This window comes from Bubalus bubalis, chromosome 2 (assembly GCF_019923935.1).
Source record: "Bubalus bubalis isolate 160015118507 breed Murrah chromosome 2, NDDB_SH_1, whole genome shotgun sequence".
Classification (NCBI taxonomy): domain Eukaryota; kingdom Metazoa; phylum Chordata; class Mammalia; order Artiodactyla; family Bovidae; genus Bubalus; species Bubalus bubalis.
Window position 1 is genome coordinate 149,558,210 of NC_059158.1, and position 19,621 is coordinate 149,577,830.

Below are 19,621 nucleotides of genomic sequence, written 5' to 3' on the forward strand. Positions count from 1 at the left end.
TGTTTTAATTCAATAAATCACATAAATTTAATTATGGTGTGACAGTTGAAGCTGCATTTGACATTTTTCACAATTTTTCTCACCATTCCCTAGTTAGTAATGTACATAACTGAAATAGCTGATAGACCTTTAGTGAAGTATGCACATTGACTAAGAGTAGTTAATTAAAACTTAAAATCAATCAGTGATTGTATCAAATTTTATATAATCAATGTATCAAAAGGAAAGCATAATGATGTTCAGCCAAAATGAGAGACTTCCTTAGGAGAAGGAACTTGAGAATGTAGTAATGTAGTCTTCTAGATTGATAGACTTCACTTGGTACTATAGCTAATTGGCTTTATTAACTAGGATCTTTTATTCCATTTGGAGGTAAATTACTAGATTCTGTTTTACAGAAGAAACAAGAAGGCTACTGTATACTTTTTGTTCTTATGCATTTTACTTTTGAATAGTGTTGAATTGCTGGCTGAGTCAATGGATACCTGGCAAAATATTCAAGTATGATTATAAGCTAGTGTTGCTTTACTTGTTGTTGAAATCACAGTTTTTGCTTTAAAATGTAACTTGCAATTGAGATGTTCTAAAGCTTTTTTTTTTTTTTTTTTTTTTTCCTTGATACCTGGACTTCCCTGGTGGCTCAGATGGTAAAGCGTCTGTCTACAATGCGCGAGACCTGGGTTTAATCCCTGGGTCGGGAAGATGCCCTGGAGAAGGAAATGGCAATCCACTCCAGTACTATTGCCTGGGAAATCCCATGGACAGAGGAGCCAGGTTACAGTCCATGGGGTCGCAAAGAGTTGGACACAACTGAGCAACTTCACTTTCACTTTCACTTTTGTTATAGTCCATTGGCAGGTACTGGCCAATCATGACCCTGCTTTATGTATCAGTCAAAACATATTATTTGAAGTTAATTATAAGATTTGATATCAGTATTTAGCCTAGTCATCATTATATTTCATGTATAAATAGGAAAAATCTTAAGTGAGTTTAAAATAAAAATATTTGTAAGTTCTGCTGGTATATGGATGAAAGGATCGTGATGTTCTGATGAAATCCTTACATTAGTCTTGATCTTATTCTTGTTCTCACTGACTTGTGTTCTTTCTCTCCCTCTTCCTATAGCTATGTTTCCCTATGTTAAGTGATTTGACCAAAATATCAGACAGTTTTAGAATCACTGTTGATACCCCCATCTATTCATAATAGTATTTGTAGTTCCATTGATCATGTGTTTTAGCTCTTACTAAATTGTGACTCCGTGAAGGTTCTTTGCATGCCTTGTATCTCTTAGAGCATGTAACATCCAACACTGCACATGGAATATTTGCATAAATGAATGTGTAAGTTTATGCTGATGAAAAGATAGTAATCATGGATAGTTCAGCTTTATATTAAATAAAATCATTAATGTCACCATCAGAAATCTGATCTCAGCTTAATTGACTTCAGTGTTACTACATTTAGCCTAGCAGAATCAACCTTATGAAAAACTAGGTTGACTCTTTGTAATTTGACATATGTGGCAGTGTATTATTAGTGAGGATAACTATCAGTCACAAGATGTAAGCCAGCTTGCACAAGCATGTTATGGAATGAAGGAAATTTATTTATGGAGCCTCTGTGATATGCCAAACATTCTGATTTGCTCTGAACATACATTGTCTCATTTAATCCTCAAAGTACACTGGGAAATAGGTATGGTTATCACCATTCTTGACTGGACTTGACTAGACTAGTCAAGGCTATGGTTTTTCCTGTGGTCACGTATGGATGTGAGAGTTGGACTGTGAAGAAGGCTGAGCGCTGAAGAATTGATGCTTTTGAACTGTGGTGTTGGAGAAGACTCTTGAGAGTCCCTTGGACTGCAAGGACATCCAACCAGTCCATTCTGAAGGAGATGAGCCCTGGGATTTCTTTGGAAGGAATGATGCTAAAGCTGAAACTCCAGTACTTTGGCCACCTCATGCTAAGAGTTGACTCATTAGAAAAGACCCTGATGCTGGGAGGGGTTGGGGGCAGGAGGAGAAGGGGACGACAGAGGATGAGATGGCTGGATGGCATCACTGACTCGATGGACGTGAGTCTCAGTGAACTCCGGGAGTTGGTGTTGGACAGGGAGGCCTGGCGTGCTGCAATTCATAGGGTCGCAGAGTCGGACATGACTGAGCGACTGATCTGATCTGATCACCATTCAAAAAATGAGGAAACTGAGATTCAGACATACTTAAGCACTAACTTCTAAGCAAATTGTAGGATTCAAGTACATAGCCTGGGAGAGCTGCCTTGAATTTGTGTTTGCTTCTAAAACATCTGCTTCTGCTTTATTGAGTACGCTAAAGCCTTTGTGTGGATCACAACAAACTGGAAAATTCTTCAAGAGGTGGAAATACCAGACCACCTGACCTGCCTCCTGAGAAATCTATATGCAGATCTAGAAGCAACAGTTAGAACAGGATATGAAACAACAGACTGGTTACAAATTGGGAAAGGAGTACGTCAAGGCTGTATATTGTCACCCTGCTTATTTAACTTCTATGCAGAGTACATCATGAGAAATGCTGGGCAATATGAAGCACAAGCTGGAATCAGGATTGCTGGGAGAAATATCAGTAACCTCAGATTGTCAGCAATAAACACAGATGATACCACCCTTATGGTAGAAAGCGAAGAGGAACTGAAGAGCCTTTTGATGGAAGTGAAAGAGGAGAGTGAAAAAGTTGGCTTAAAGCTCAACATTCAGAAACCTAAGATCATGGCATCTGGTCCCATCACTTCATGGCAAATAGATGGGGAAACAATGGAAACAGTGAGAGACTTTATTTGGGGGGGGCTCTAAAATCACTGCAGATGGTCACCGAAGCCATGAAATTAAAATATGCTTGCTCCTTGGAAAAAAAGCTATGACCAATCTATACAACATATTAAAAAGCAGAGACATTACTATACCAACAAAGGTCCATCTACTCAAAGCTTTGGTTTTTCCAGTAGTCATGTATGGATGTGAGAGTTGGACTATAAAGAAAGCGGAGCGCTGAAGAATTGGTGCTTTTAAACTGTGGTGTTGAAGAAGACTCTTGAGAGAGTCCCTTGGACTGCAAGGAGATTAAACCAGTTAATCCTAAAGGAAATCAGTCCTGAATATTCATTGGAAGGACTGATGCTGAAGCTGAAACTCTAATACTTTGGCCACCTGATGTGAAGAACTGATTCATTTGAAAAGACCCTGATGCTGGGAATGATTGAAGGCAAGATGAGAAGGGGATGACAGAGGATGAGAAACATGGATAGCATCACCGACTTGATGGACGTGAGTCTGAGTAAGCTCCAGGAGTTGATGATGGACAGGGAAGCCTAGTGTGCTGCAGCCCATGGGGTCACAAAGAGTCAGACACGACTAAGTTACTGAACTGAACTGAGAAGATTAAAATATATTTACATTAATAAAATTTGAATACTAATAAATCACATGATATTAATCTGATTAAAATGAAACTATCTACTTTTTTAGAATCATAGCCAGTTTTTTAGGAAATATGACCACCTGAAACAGGTTGTAGCTGTCTTATTATTGTGATTGTTATCTTGTTATTTCTACACTTACCCTGTCAATTAAGTAGGAGTGGATTTTAGTATCCTTATTTTAGAACTTAGAACCAGAAGAACAAAGTTGCATGTTAACAAAGCAATTCATTTAGAAATAAAGTCATGAAGGTATCCTTCAGACTTAAAAATCTAAAATTATTGATATCACACTAATGACTAAACATGATCCATAATTCTTAGAATATTTTTCTTATTGCAGGACTTTCATACTGTAACAACAGAGGAAAATATTGTATAAAATATTTTGAAAAAATAATTTATAAGAATCTATTTAAAATATTTTTGCTTATATTTTTGTTGCTAGACATAACACATGTTCATTTTTATTAAAAAACTTACAAATACAGAAAAGTGAGATAAATCTAAAAGAAGAAAAAAAATCCTAGTATTGAAAAGTGTACTGTGTTTTAATGTTGATATTTTAACTAGTACTGGTACCAAGATTCAATGGTATATTTACCCTTTGTTGAAGAACAATTGTTCTTGAATTACTATATTTTGTTGGTACAGTCTACCTGTTAAGGTTCCTGTTTATATATAGGAAAAAATGCATTTTGAAAGTTGAGGCCAAAATGTCGTAATTTGCCTCTCAATTTGCCTTCTGGCAATGCCAGACTTTATAGTAATCATTTGAAAAATTTTCAAGTCACATCAGTGTGCTTTGCCTTCAGAGAGCACACACAATTTACTTTTAACCATCCTTTCATCATGGGGAAGATTAAATACAATGCATGGAGCCTGGAAAGGTGGGTGACAGCTGGGAGAGATTTCCATAGAGGCCTCAAAGCCCTTCCAGAAGATTGATTGTGCAGTGTTTTCTGCCACTTCCTTTTAGCTTTACCCAGGTTATCATCCCATCAGGAAACTTGGTGCTGGACCTCATCATGTTGCTGACAATTTAGATGACCTCAGGACATTCCTTTAATCTTCTCAAGCTTCATTCTCATTCTCAAAAGTACAAGTAAGGACTCTTAGGCACTCTAATCCATCTGAAGATATTATAAAGAAAGATTCATTTGTGTTTGCGAAAAGAAAAAAAAAGTTTTCACTCTTATGTTTTCCATTTGTATTGACTTAAATCAGTAAACGGACTTGCTCTGAGTGTGGTAGGAAGCATAGGCTGCCTTCTTACAACAGTGAGCATTTACTGACATGTGGCCGGTGTTTTCATTTCAGTACCAGGAAATCAAAGTAGTTTCTTTGATGCCTCATTACACTGAATCTTATCTTTCTCAGTAAGTTTGCTTGGGAATGAATTACTGCAAATCAGTACATACTTATTTTGAGTTTTTACTCTTCCTTTAGTAGCATGACTTTCTTGATTTGGGACTGGATAGAAAATAATGCCTCCTCAATTATTTAAACATCCCTTGTTGATGATTAGCAATAGTTAAAAAAATTATGTGTGAAAGAATTTAAATCTGGCTCTGTTTCCATAGCTCATTGAAACTGGCAGATGGGAACACAATAGCAATTGTGCAGCATGACTGCAACCCCAACACACACACAATACAAGTTGATAATTGGGTTCCTTATTACAGACAGGGAAGGGCCTGTTGACTTTCTCTAGTTCTGAGGAGTGTGTACAGTTACTCTGCTGTGGCACTGGATCCATCAAGCACTGAGTGCTCTGAGAAGTGACAAGGTGACCCGCCGTAGAGGCTGGTGCCGGCTGCGCTCGTGTGAGTCACAGGGGACAGCGTTTTGGTGTTGCCCGACTGCTGTCAAAGCTTATTTCCCTCTCTGTTAACTGGTTGAAGATGTGTGTGCCAAGAGGAATTTTATCAATCAGTGGTGTATTATAAACGATTTTGTCCCTGGCCCAAGCAAGAAGAGTTCATCAATTCTTTATGGGTGGATTACAGATCCCACCTTCTGTAACTTTTCATTATGTTAAAAGTTTGGAAATGAAGCACATGTTATTATTTGGAAGCATTTCATTATGCGAGGATATCAAACATTAGATTATTTGTTTCCTTTGGTCTCTGGATTATTTACTTTCTTGCATGACATTTGACACTTTGGCAAGCTAGCAATTGAAAATAACCCATTACTAGAGATTACCTTTCATTGGGAAGCAGGTGTCATATTTGATAATGAGTCAGAGTCAACTGAATCTAGGTCAATACAGGATTAAGCAAAACTATATATGTGGAAAAACTAATGTCCTATACATACAAGATGTTTGTCTTCATGTTGTACCAACACTATTAGTAAAACCCATACTATTTCCCAAATTGTACTTTTTGTGCACTTTCAGAATTCAAATGTATTTGTTGTATTTATACTTTTCAACTTAAGGATGGTTGTAGGTCAGGCATCTGCCCATTGAAATATTTTCATCTGAAAAACCATTAGGTGAGGGTCTAGCTTTCTTGCTGTGATTAGTGGCATTTCAGCTTCTATCCCTTTCTTGCTTCTGAAACTGGGGATGGAGAAAGCTCCCACCACAATTCATTCACTCACCCCCTACCCTGCTTTATTTTCCTCATAGAGGTCATCATTCTCTTATGTGTTTATATTCACTGGAGGAATCAACCTCTAAAAGGGCAGAAAACTTTCCATAACTTATTGCCAATCATTATTTTCCAGTCCTTGGAAAAGTGCCTACCATGAAGCAGTTATTCAAAAATCATTAGTTATCCTGGATGGGAGGGGAGTTTGGGGGAGAATGGATACATGTCTATGTATGGTTGTATTCCTTTGCTGTTCACTTGAAACTATCTCAACATGGTTAGTTGAAAATACAAAATTAAACTTTTTTTAAAAAAATTAAAAAGTCATTAGTTAATAGAGTGTATAACTAATTCCCTAGTGTATTCCATTTGCTTGGGAACACATTCTTACAATAAAATAATGAAGCTGTGTCTTGGATCACAGTCAGACCATAAAACATTCAAATTAGCTATGCAGTACTACTTCAGTTAGAGTAAGGATTAAGTAGACTGCATTAGGAATTTAACCACCATTTGTAATATTTTCCATATAGTTTTAAATAAATGGTTAACATATTATAAGTCTAGGACCACCTGTATGTGAAGAGTAGGGAAAAGATGTGCAGTTAATTTAAGCTATTTTTATTCCACTGTACTGCTTTTTGGTCCACTTTATGTTGGAGAAAATTTGAAGCTCTAACCCTTAATTGGGACAGTTGAGGGATGACAGAGGCTGAAAAACTACTTAACATTTTACATGTGGTAACAGCAGATGTTTTTTACATGAATGTTTTTAGACTTATAGGAAATCCTAACTTGTTGTAGCTGCATTTGTTCCAGAAATAGGATTTTCAATTGTAATATATAAATTATGACCTCATTTTTGGTCCCTTATATATAGCATATAATGCAACAAGAATATTAAAATTGATGAAAATTTTCTTTATAATAAATAATGCTGAAGTCAATCCATTTATACCTCTTTTTGAGGGTTTGACATCTTTTATTAAATTATGCTGGAAATTATTTATAACAACAACATCTACAGGAGTTAAATATACCAGAGTTCACCCTGGAGAAAGCTTTTGACTCAGAGAAGTGGGTCCAGAAATGTGTGGAATGCTCCAATTTGGCTTCTTAGTGGATGTACTAGGGTTTTCAGGAAATTAGAGCTTTGGGGAACAGATTTATTTCATTGTTTAAGGATTGCCTTATAGTTTTTCATTCCTTTGAAATTCAGGTTTTACTGAGATGACAAAATGACTTTTTGATAATCTTAGGAAAATGTGTACTTTCTGAATTAGAAAAAAAAATCTAGATTGTAGGATCAATCTTTGAAAAAAGCATCCTGATGTTAGACTTCCTGTACATACCTCCTGCTCAATGAGTGCTCACACGTATTTCACATCTTTTCAAATCTCAGCTGTAAATCCAAGTGTTAATCAAAAGGTGCTCCATTAAAGATTTTGAACAAATAGTTGATAGTGCATTCACTTTGCTATAAAACCATTTCAAAGGAAACCTTAGATTTTAAAGACTAATGATCTGAGCTAGCAGATAGGCTTTCTTGCAGAAAATAAACTTACTGGCTTTTGTCGATTCCATTTTCACTCATGTACTATTTCTTTATCAAAATAAATATAGCATTATTCAGATGCATTTTGGCTCTCAATAAACCATACTTTTTACTGGTGTTTTTCATCATGAGCCTTGAATAGATCAACTTCTTAAACCATTTATATGCCTAACATCCATAACACAAATATAACAAGGAAGAAAAAAAATGGAAGGATCTGGGATAAAAATATATTAGACCCTTTTGCTGCAGACCTTTGAGGTAGTGTCAGCAGAAAGTTTATATTTTTTTTTCTGAGTTTGGAATTCATTTTAGCTTAATTTTTATTTTATATTGGAATATAATTGATTTAAAATTTTGTGCTACTTTCACATGTACAGCAAAGAGATTCAATTGTACATATGCAACAAAAAGTTTCTTAATAAATGCTGCATCTTCCAAAATTTTTGTCCCACTAAAAATACTTAGAACTACAGGAGTCTGGGGTCTATTTCAAAATTGTGTCATTTGTTTTCTTACAGAGTTTTCAAAGCATTACCTTTATTGTTTCTGCCTGAATTTGATTATGCCAGAATTCTGTAAGGAATTGCACAGACACATGAGTGTCTAAGGGCTTCCCTGGTGACTCAGGAGTGTAAAGAATCCACCTGCAATGCTGGAGACCTGGGGTCGATCCCTGGGTTGGGAATATCCCCTGGAGAAAGGATAGGCTACCCACTCCAGTATTCTTGCCTGGAGAATTCCATGGACAGAGAAGCCTGGCAATCTACAATCCATGGGGTCACAAAGAGTTGGACATGACTGAATGACTTTCGCATGAATGTCTAAACTTAAAAGCAAAAGGTGAAAAAAAGCATATATAAATATACACAGGCCATACACCAGATATGTATATATTTCACCTTATCTCTGACTAAAGTTGTCATTTTTACCTTAATAAATGGTATTTCTATAAAATTAATTAATTAGCAATCTTAATCCATAGGTGGTATTGTTGTTGTTTAGTTGCTAAGTTGTATCTGACTCTTTTGTGACCCTATGGACTGTAGTCTGCCAGGCTCCTCTGTCCATGGGATTCTCCAGTCAAGAATACTGGAGTGGGTTGCCATTTCCTCCTCCAGGGGATCTTCCCAACCCAGGGATCGAACCCAGTCTCCTGCATTGGCAGATGGATTCATTACCACTGAGCCACCTGGGAAAGCTCAATCAATAGGTACTATGGATTTAATCTTTATAAGCCTGCTGCTGCTGCTGCGTTGCTTCAGTCGTGTCCGACTGTGTGCGACCCCATAGACGGCAGTCCACCAGGCTCCTGCCTTCCTGGGATTCTCCAGGCAAGAATACTGCAGTGGGTTGCCATTTCCTTTTCCAATGCATGAAGGTGAAAAGTGAAAGTGAAGTTGCTCAGTCGTGTCTGACTCTTAGTGACCCCATGGAGTGCAGCCCACCAGGCTCCTCCGTCCATGGGATTTTCCAGGCAAGAGTACTGAAGTGGGGTGCCATAAGCCTAGTTTCCTATTGGAAATAATGTCCGCTTTATTTGTTCTTGTGAGGATTAAATTAATAATGTTTGCAACATAGTTTGTACAATGTCTGGATTATATTTAACAAGGATTGTCTCCTATTATTGCTTTTGTATTAGAGATAGTACTGTAGTTTTCATAAAACAGACTCCATAATTGAGCATTTAAAACTTCTTCAACTTAAATGGGTGGCTATTAATACTTCTAGTTGCTGACTTGCTGTGTTACCTTTTCTCCCCCGCTGTGTTGTGGCAGTAGACGGGTAGATACAAATCCCAGCGTGGAACTGGTCCTCTTTACCCTTAATCTCTACTTCCAAGCACTGTCACAGCAGCTACAGGGAACATGTCAGCTTATGTGTTCAGAACATTCCATTAGGCACCATAGCTAGTGCTTCTCCTCCGACAATGTCATTTTATGTGAACAATACAAAGTCTAGAGGTGAAATTAGTTGGAGTGCCCATGACTCAGCTTCTTTTTTCCAGGAGTGACTCATTCTGCATTTATAGATCCCTGACTTTGTGCCATACACCACTCTAAGTGCTTGAGATACAAATGTGGATTTGCTGGGTCACTGACCCAGAGCAGCCCACAGCCTGGGCAGACAGGATGTGGCATTCATGGTAAACAATATGGGCTTCCATACAGTTAGTGCTCTAATGTTACACCTGTCTATCAAGGAAAAGTGTGATTAAATATACAATAATGTGGGCTGGCTAGACAGCTTAATTCTATAATTTGGAACATATATTTCTGACCCTATATTGATGTATTTTAGCACAGTTATTATCTCCACAATGTTCATTCCTTTTTGTTTTCTTTCAGTGTTAGGTAAGATTTCACTCTTTTGCATATCACATAAAATCTACCCTTTATGAATAAGTTAGTTGTCTGATGCATACCTTACCTTGATTATCCTGGCAGAAACTCACAATGTGTGTTAAAAAAAAAAAACCAACCTATCACCCTCTCCTCTTGCTCAGCAGCCTGATCTGCCTTTAGCCTTCCCTCTTTCTAAGAACGACAACATCTTTATGGGGGTCTGTTTGTCTCTAACCCTCAGAATTCTCTTGGCTCTTTTTCTTTGTCACATGCCTTTTCATAGCCAACCAGTTCCTAAGCCCCATAGGTTATTCAGTTCAGTTCAGTTCAGTTCAGCAGCTCGGTTGTGTCCGACTCTGTGACCCCATGAATCGCAGCATGCCAGGCCTCCCTGTCTATCACCAACTCCTGGAGTTCACTCAAACTCATGTCCATCAAGTCGGTGATGCCATCCAGCCATCTCATCCTCTGTCGTCCTCTTCTCCTCCTGCCCCCAATCCCTCCCAGCATCAGGGTCTTTTCCAATGAGTCAACTCTTCACATGAGGTGGCCAAAGTATTGGAGTTTCAGCTTTAGCATCAGTCCTTCCAATGAACATCCAGAACTGATCTCCTTTAGGATGGACTGGTTGGACCTCCTTGCAGTCCAAGGGACTCTCAAGAGTCTTCTCCAACACCACAGTTCAAAAGCATCAATTCTTCAGCGCTCAGTTTTCTTCACAGTCCACCATAGGTTATTATACACTACTTATACACACTACCCTGGACTGAACTCAAAATTCATGTGTTGAAGCCCTAAGCCATCAATGTGTCTGTTTTTAGGAATAAGGGTTTCAGAATATTCCCCTTCTTGGATCACAGCCTTGCATGGCAAAGGGGCTTGTATAATTCAATGAAACTGTGACCCATGCCATGCAGGGTGACCCAAGATGGACAGGTCATAGTGCAGAGTGCTGACAAAATGTGGTCTGCTGGAGGAGGCAGTGGGAACTCACTCCAGTATTCTTGTCTGTTAATGTTAAATAAGGTCACAGAGGTGGCTCCCTAATATGACAGTGACTATGAGAGAAGAGAATGAGAGGGTAGCTTATCTATAAGCCTTTTACCAAAATCTGGTTGAACTGGCGTCTTGATCTTAGACTTCAGCCTCCAGAGTTTTGAGAAATATATTTCTATTGTTTAAGTCACTCAGCATATGGTATTTTGTTATATAGCCTGAGCAGTCTAAGATGCTTGTGTCTGCAGTAGTTGGAGCCTTCTTCCTTCTTTGCATCAACACTGTCTCTACGCAAACTGACGCTTCATTACCCACCACTTGGACTTCTGAAGGAGATACCTAAATGGTTTACTCTTTAATATCTCCTCATCTCTGATCTAGTCTACACAGTGATGTCACTTAAATATTTTAGTCATATCATTCTTGAAGAGAAAACCTTCAGTGGTTCACTTTAGTGGAAAAAATTGAGTGACTGAGTGATAGTCACTCAGTCATGTCCATCTCTTTGTGACCCCATGGACTGTAGCCTGCCGAATTCTCCAGGCAGGAATACTGGAGTGGGTTACCATTTCCTTCTCCAAGTGGGCAAAATTAAATATATTTAATTCTCTATTCTCCTCAGATTGTCATTCAAGATCGTTTCTTCTTATACAAACCCAACCTAGACTTTCACCCAATTGTTGCTCTTCTTGTGTGTTATACTCCAGCTAGGTGGAGCCCCAGATACCCCTTGGTCTTTGCTTTTTTCATTACTTTTTACTGCTAAGTCCTTTCTCTGAGTCTACTGTCTGAGTTGGTCTCATTTCCATTCTGTCTCCACCTATCACAATCCTTTGCTTCCTTCAAGGCTCAACTCAAATGCACCTCTGAATCCTTATCCTTATATAATAGGATTTCATTTTTCCCCTCCTTTGTTCTCCAGTGTCCCATAGCTCTTTGTTGATATTTCTTAGTGACAAAGGTATATTCTGCTTTGTATCATTGCCTTTTGTCTTTTGATTTTTCATAACTACCTCTATCCCACTAGATTCTAACTAAGCTTTTAGATGGCAAAGAGCTTTTGATCTTTGAAATAGTAAACAATACTATTTTTTAAACTGTTCTGTATTTTAAAATATAAGGATTGTATTTATTATTAAATAATAAGCACTTAAATATATTTTTAAAAATAGAATCGATTTTTAATTTTAATTTGCATACTGTAGTATTCCTTACATTTGTATGTTCAGTGAAGCTCAAGCAGTAATTTTTCTATGACTCTGGCAGTTATAGTTTCTTTTCATTGAGACTCTTGTGTAACTTTAAGAAGGGAGAAGTACAGAAAATGTGAAAGATTTTTCAATTGAGAGTTGACCTTCGTAATCTAATAGCAAAAATATGTCTATTATTTTCAATTTTTATTCTTTGTGAGATGTAAACAGAAATACTACTGCCTGATATTGAGTTTATAATTCAACCTGACCATCACAAAATGATGTATAATAGATCGATGTAAGATTATTTCTCATTGGATAAAGAGGGGAAAGAAAGATTTAGCAATTAATTCTCAAGATTATTTTCTGACATGATCTCTGACTTTTTGTTGTGGAGAAAGAGACTCAGAGGATGAAGAAGTGGTGCTTTCAATATGCTGATAAGTTAAGCGGCCTAAAAGCAGATGCTGAATCCTATTGAAAAGAATTTCATTTGAGTTATGCTGAGGGCATTGTTTAGCAAAATACTACACAAAAAGTCTTGACCTCTGTGTGTGAAATGGCAGATGTTCACAGTGAGGATTGAGCCTTGGGGCAACATAAATCTTCACTATTCTGTGCCTATTTGCTCGGTAACTGGGTTGAGTGGGGAAATAAAAGGTTCAGAGAATTTTTTACAAAGCAGCTGCTCCAGGCACTGCAAATGGATGTGCTGCCCTTAAGATAAGAAAAGCAAACAAGCAAACAAAATTCCCTAGACAGTTTGAGTTCACCAGGTCAAAAATGAACACCTCTGCTCCCTCAGAACTTTTATATTACACATTTTCAATGCAAATCAGGTAGGTCAAGGATGGGATTTTTTTCCTTATCTCTGCTAAAAGGGGAATTTTCAACCATTTCTTTACATTTGACAGCGGCATCAGAAAAGTACAACACTAAGCACCTTCATTCATTTAACAATCACTTATTGATATTCTTCTGTGTGCTAAGCCAGTGGGTTCAAATACAAAGTTCACATAATAGAAATAGTACTGATATCTTGAACAGAGTTTGTATGTCACATATGCTACACTGAAAAGAAAATAAAAATTTTGGGAGATGGGGATGGGTTAATGGGACAGTGATGGGGGTAGGTCAGAGTATCCTCCTAGTCACATTTGTTGTTGTTCAGTTACTCAATCGAGACTGACTCTTTGTGACCCCGTAGACTGCAGCACGCCTGGCTTCCCTGGCCATCACCAACTCCTGGACCTTGCTCAAACTCATGTCCATTGAGTCAGTGACGCCATTCAGCCATCTTGTCTTTGTCATCTCCTTCTCCTCCTGCCTTCAATCTTTCCTGGCATCAGGGTCTTTTCCAGTGAGTCAGCTCTTTCCATCAGGTGGCCATTATGGATCATATAAAGCAGCCAGTTTTGTGAATTATAAAGCCTGACTTTTGAAAAATTCTACAAGTCTCATTTAGTTTTTACTTTGACAGGATGGGCTTCCCTGGTGGCTCAGCTGGTAAAGAATCTGCCTGCAATGCAGGAGACCTGGGATCTATCCCTGGGTTGGGAAGATCCCCTGGAAAAGGGAATGGCTACCCACTTCAGTATTCTGGCCTGGAGAATTCCATGGACTATATAGTCCATGGGGTCACAAAGAGTCGGACACGACTGAGTGACTTTCACTTTTGACAGTATATATTTGACTATATACTCTGTTGGTAAAGAATCTACCTGCGATATGGGAGACACAGGAGATGAAGGCTTAGTCCCTGGGTTGGGAAGATTTTCTGGAGGAGGAAATGACAACCCACTCCAGTATTCTTGTCTGGAGAATCCTTTAGACAGAGGAGCCTGGTGGGCTACAGTCCAAAGGGTCACAAAGAGTCAGGCATGACTGAGTGACTGAGCATGCACACATATATTTGAAAGTTTATGCAGAACAGATAAAATCCAGTCTATTTGAGTCTAAAGATATCAGGATATCAATTTAGTATGCCAAAAACTCTTAGCAAGTAGCAGTTGTGATCAAATGGTAAGTTGAGACTTAAAACTGCATATAAATTAACATGTGGTTCTATGCAGTCTTTCCTTGACTCCAAGCAACTAGGGGAACCACTTTTTCTTAGGGAGTAGTGACATATGGTCACTGTGGTTAACACGTATACATGTATAGTAGGCCACTCCTGGTTCTTTGTCTTTCAGCCCCTGGTGTTCCTGTGTACTATTTTAGCTACCTCTTGCATGCCCAGAAGTGCACATGAACATGCACACGTACGTGTACATGGACACACAGTCATATATGTGCAGTGTGTTGAACCACTGTCCTTCCCAGTCTCCTAGTATATTTTCTCTGATTTTAAGAAAATAATTTCTCCCTCTCCTTTTATGTCTCTCTCTTTACTAGTTTTTTTCTTAAAAATAAAATAAAATAAAATAAAATCTCTCCTGATTTTTCTTTTCTTTAAATTTGTGGAACAAAATTGAAACAAAACAAAGTACTATGCTTAACAGAGAGTGTCCCAGACTTTCTCAGTTTATGACATTCTGAGTGTGTTGGTAATTTTTTCATGGCACCCCTAGGCTGAAAGAAATACCTCACAGTTTTGTTTAATTAGCATAAAAAGTATTTAGGTATTAACTTAGTCACCTTTTGAAAAAATAATGCATATAAATTGAAAGAAAAAATAAAAACCTTTGTATTTTCTACTTAGAAACTCACAGTTACTTAATAATGGGATATGTGTGCTTGTTGGGTACTGACCAGCCTTCAAACCTAAGAGCCAGATTGGACACTCATCCTCATTTCTTACTCCACATTGGTTTTAATGCAATGTTAGTATTTGCCTTTATACCACAAACACTGTCAAAAACTGAACTTTGGGTGTAGAGTTAGATTATTTATTTGACTTTTTTCTTGTTTCTTGAGGTATGCCTGTATTGCTATGAACTTTCCCCTTAGGACTGCTTTTACAGTGTCCCACAGGTTTTGGGTTGTTTTGTTTTCATTTTCATTCGTTTCTATGCAAATTTTGATTTCTTTTTTGATTTCTTCTGTGATTTGTTGGTTATTCAGCAGCGTGTTGTTCAGCCTCCATATGGAAATGCAGAACCCCAGGGTTAGTAGAAAGAAAGAAATCTTAAAAATTAGGGCAGAAATAAATGCAAAAGGAACAAAAGAGACCATAGCAAAAATCAATAAAGCCAAAAGCTGGTTCTTTGAAAGGATAAATAAAATTGACAAACCATTAGCCAGACTCATCAAGAAACAAAGGGAGAAAAATCAAATCAATAAAATTAGAAATGAAAATGGAGAGATCACAACAGACAACACAGAAATACAAAGGATCATAAGAGACTACTATCAGCAATTATATGCCAATAAAATGGACAACGTGGAAGAAATGGACAAATTCTTAGAAAAGTACAACTTTCCAAAACTCGACCAGGAAGAAATAGTAAATCTTAACAGACCCATCACAAGCACGGAAATTGAAACTGTAATCAAAAATCTTCCAGCAAACAAAAGCCCAGGTCCAGACGGCTTCACAGCTGAATTCTACCAAAAATTTAGAGAAGAGCTAACACCTATCCTACTCAAACTCTTCCAGAAAATTGCAGAGGATGGTAAACTTCCAAACTCATTCTATGAGGCCACCATCACCCTAATACCAAAACCTGACAAAGATGCCACAAAAAAAGAAAACCACAGGCCAATATCACTGATGAACATAGATGCAAAAATCCTTAACAAAATTCTAGCAATCAGAATACAACAACAAATTTAAAAGATCATACACCATGACCAAGTGGGCTTTATCCCAGGGATGCAAGGATTCTTCAATATCTGCAAATCGATCAATGTAATACACCACATTAACAAATTGAAAAATAAAAACCATATGATTATCTCAATAGATGCAGAGAAAGCCTTTGACAAAATTCAACATCCATTTATGATAAAAACTCTCCAGAAAGCAGGAATAGAAGGAACATACCTCAACATAATCAAAGCTATATATGACAAACCCACAGCAAACATTATCCTCAATGGTGAAAAATTGAAAGCATTTCCTCTAAAGTCAGGAACAAGACAAGGGTGCCCACTTTCACCATTACTATTCAACATAGTTTTGGAAGTTTTGGCCACAGCAATCAGAGCAGAAAAAGAAATAAAAGGAATCCAAATTGGAAAAGAAGAAGTAAAACTCTCACTGTTTGCAGATGACATGATCCTCTGCATAGAAAACCCTAAAGACTCCACCATAAAATTACTAGAACTAATCAATGACTATAGTAAAGTTGCAGGATATAAAATCAACACACAGAAATCCCTTGCATTCCTATACACTAACAATGAGAAAACAGAAAGAGAAATTAAGGAAACAATTCCATTCACCATTGCAACGGAAAGAATAAAATACTTAGGAATATATCTACCTAAAGAAACTAAAGACCTATATATATAAAAACTATAAAACACTGGTGAAAGAAATCAAAAAGGGCACTAATAGATGGAGAAATATACCATGTTCATGGATTGGAAGAATCAATATAGTGAAAATGAGTATACTACCCAAAGCAATTTATAGATTCAATGCAATCCCTATCAAGCTACCAACGGTATTCTTCACAGAACTAGAACAAATAATTTCACAATTTGTATGGAAGTACAAAAAACCTTGAATAGCCAAAGCTATCTTGAGAAAGAAGAATGGAACTGGAGGAATCAACCTGCCTGACTTCAGGCTCTACTACAAAGCCACAGTCATCAAGACAGTATGGTACTGGCACAAAGACAGAAATATAGATCAATGGAACAAAATAGAAAGCCCAGAGATAAATCCACACACATATGGACACCTTATCTTTGACAAAGGAGGCAAGAATATACAATGGATTAAAGACAATCTCTTTAACAAGTGGTGCTGGGAAAACTGGTCAACCACTTGTAAAAGAATGAAACTAGAACACTTTCTAACACCATACACAAAAATAAACTCAAAATGGATTAAAGATCTCAACGTAAGACCAGAAACTATAAAACTCCTAGAGGAGAACATAGGCAAAACACTCTCTGACATACGTCACAGCAGGATCCTCTATGACCCACCTCCCAGAATATTGGAAATAAAAGCAAAAATAAACAAATGGGACCTAATTAACCTTAAAAGCTTCTGCACAACAAAGGAAACTATAAGCAAGGTGAAAAGACAGCCTTCAGAATGGGAGAAAATAATAGCAAATGAAGCAACAGACAAACAACTAATCTCGAGAATATACAAGCAACTCCTACAGCTCAATTCCAGAAAAATAAATGACCCAATCAAAAAATGGGCCAAAGAACTAAATAGACATTTCTCCCAAGAAGACATACAGATGGCTAACAAACACATGAAAAGATGCTCAACATCACTCATTATCAAAGAAATGCAAATCAAAACCACTCTGAGGTACCATTTCATGCCAGTCAGAATGGCTCGATCCAAAAGTCTACAAGCAATAAATGCTAGAGAGGGTGTGGAGAAAAGGGAACCCTCTTACACTGTTGGTGGGAATGCAAACTAGTACAACCACTATGGAGAACAGTGTGGAGATTCCTTAAAAAACTGGAAATAGAACTGCCTTATGATCCAGCAATCCCACTGCTGGGCATACACACTGAGGAAACCAGAAGGGAAAGAGACACATGTACCCCAATGTTCATCGCAGCACTGTTTGTAATAGCCAGGACATGGAAGCAACCTAGATGTCCATCAACAGATGAATGGATAAGAAAGCTGTGGTACATATACACAATGGAGTATTACTCAGCCATTAAAAAGAATACATTTGAATCAGTTCTAATGAGGTGGATGAAACTGGAGCCTATTATACAGAGTGAAGTAAGCCAGAAAGAAAAACACCAATACAGTATACTAACGCATATATATGGCATTTAGAACGATGGTAACAATAACCCTGTATACAAGACAGGAAAAGAGACACTGATGTATAGAACAGTCTTTTGGACTCTGTGGGAGAGGGAGAGGGAGAGGGTGGGATGATTTGGGAGAATGGCATTGAAATATGTATAGTATCATATATGAAACGAGTCACCAGTCCAGGTTCAATGCACGATACTGGATGCTTGGGGCTGGTGCACTGGGACGACCCAGAGGGATGGTATGGGGAGGGAGGAGGGTTCAGGATGGGGAACACATGTATACCTGTGGCAGATTCATTTTGATATATGGCAAAACCAATACAATATTGTAAAGTTAAATAAAATAAAATTTAAAAAAAAAAACAAAAACTGAACTTTGAAAAGCTATGGCATCATTGAATGGGATGGAAAGCTGAGTGCTGAAGAATTGATACTTTTGAACTGTGGTGTTGGAGAAGACTCTTGAGAGTCCGTTGTACAGCAAGGAGCTCAAACCAGTCAATCCTAAAGGAAAGCAGTGCTGAATATTCATTGGAAGGACTGATGCTGAAGCTGAAGCTCCAATACTTTGGCCACCTGATGAATAGAGCTGACTCATTTGAAAAGACCCTGATGTGGGAAAGATTGAAGGCAGGAGGAGAAGGGGATGACAGAGGATGTGATGGTTGTACAGCATTACTGATTTGATGGACATTAATTTGAGCAAGCTCCAGGAGTTGGTGATGGACAGGAAAGCCTGGTGTGCTGCAGTCCGTGGGGTTGCAAAGAGGCGGAAACAACAGAGCGACTGAATTTAACTGAGCGAAGCTGAGTTCCTTCACTGTTCACCTAAAATTATCATAGCATTGTTAATTGGCTATACCCCAATATAAAATAACAAGTTTTTTAAAAAAGAATTTCATTTTCAATCATTTTTTACTAGTATTTCTTTTATATTTTTAAATAAAATTGTATATATTAAAGGTTTATAACATGATTTGATATACATATACATAGTGAAATGATTACTACAGTCAAGCTAATTAAAATATTATCTTGAATATATGAATATTACTTTAGACTATTCTTTTCATTAAATAATCATGATTTTAGTTTAATTATCTTTTGGACTTAACCTCTGAGTCTAATAATGAACCATTTCTAACAATACCACGTGGAACATATTCGAACTTCTAACCTATCACAAACACACTACTAGAACCTAACGATTATTTTTTTTTGATTGGAGATTTATCCAAGGATGCTCCCTGCTGCAAGCCAAGAATCCCTCTCTGTCATCGTAAAGTCATTTTTTCTACTAAGTGTTCAAAATACAGGCTGACTTTTGGAATAAAAGTTGGGTTTGCTTTTGTCCTTGGTTTACTTTCTCGTTCCTTCCACTTGACAACACACTTCTCAGCATGATTTGGTGGCAAGATTTAGGTGTAAGAAAATAATGAGAAGATTGCTAGGTTGCTATTGGAATCGTCTTATTAGACTTTTGTTGCCTTTTAACAGATTGTCGTGTTTTTCAGTTGCTTAGTTTTGTCTAACTCTGCAATCCCATGGACTGCA

General features: G+C 37.6%; 1 protein-coding gene across 39 annotated transcripts in view; it reads left to right on the plus strand.

The window, feature by feature from the left end:
* MAP2 (microtubule associated protein 2) overlaps window positions 1-19,621 on the plus strand; it is a 301,176-nt gene that overhangs the window by 58,692 nt on the left and 222,863 nt on the right. The gene's annotated exons all lie outside the window — the stretch shown is intronic.